At 43.3% G+C, this 966-nt stretch overlaps 1 pseudogene; it reads left to right on the top strand.

Moving 5' to 3' along the window:
• The first annotated feature begins 313 nt into the window (after positions 1-313).
• LOC136642841 (5S ribosomal RNA) lies at positions 314-435 on the top strand (annotated as a pseudogene).
• The last annotated feature ends 531 nt before the right edge of the window (positions 436-966 follow it).

Here is a 966-nt window from a genome sequence, read left to right as displayed (position 1 = left end):
ATGAGGCAGCAGGTTCAGCCCCAATCTTCCAGCAGAGCAAACCAGAATCAAACCGTTTCTCCACAGTTGTTGGGATCAGCTGAAAATTTTTCCCCCTGCACCAAACAGTTCACAAGTGCTGGATCCTTCATTGGTATCACTTTCCCCTAATACCAGTTGGGTTGGAGCACAATCCTATGCTTGTCTACTCAGAAGTAAGTCCAGTTGTGTGCATAGGATTGCAGCCTTAATATCAGTTTCCAGTTAATCTATTGATTCTGTTTGAATCTAGGTAGATTCTGAATCTAGGCTAGATTCTGACTGATTCTAGGTAGCTAGCATCATAACTGTTACCCTGCGCATGCCTGATCTCGTCTGATCTCTGAAGCTAAGCAGGGTCAGGCCTGGTTAGTACTTGGATGGGAGACTGCCTGGGAATACCGGGTGCTGTAGGCTTCTACCATCGTCTTTCGAGACTGAAGGTTGCCAACCAATGTTTGGTAGCTGACATGGCCCAAATGTCTTGTTCTGGGTTTTCTGCTTCCCTGAGCTACAACTGCAGCCATTTCCAAAGCTCATTATTACTTTTCACACTGTGCTCATCTCACTGTCCTAAGAACTTTGGTGTTTTTTATAATTTCCCCTCCTCACCTCAACATATTTTTAGAAAAACGGTTGACACTGAGGTTTATATCAAGCCCTGAACCTCTTGCTTCCCCACCCAGGAGATGTCCATCATCTAGCAATCAGCCATACACAGGCAACAAGCAGATATTTATGCATTTATATTTCACTTTACATTCAAAAACTGGGTCTCAAAACAGCTCACAGAAATAACTCAGGTGATATGACAGATCAGAAAATTCTACCTCATAGTGGTTGCCTAACAAAGCTGACCCACCCCTAATTTGCTTAACACTCCTCTTTTCTGTACCTGACTTATGTTTCTTATGTATATCAGGTACAGCAGTGGTTCTCAAGCTTTTA

Source organism: Tiliqua scincoides, chromosome 2, assembly GCF_035046505.1.
Source record: "Tiliqua scincoides isolate rTilSci1 chromosome 2, rTilSci1.hap2, whole genome shotgun sequence".
Taxonomy (NCBI): Eukaryota; Metazoa; Chordata; class Lepidosauria; order Squamata; family Scincidae; genus Tiliqua; species Tiliqua scincoides.
The sequence above is the reverse complement of the archived record's forward strand: the minus strand, read 5'-3'. Positions and strand labels throughout refer to the sequence as shown.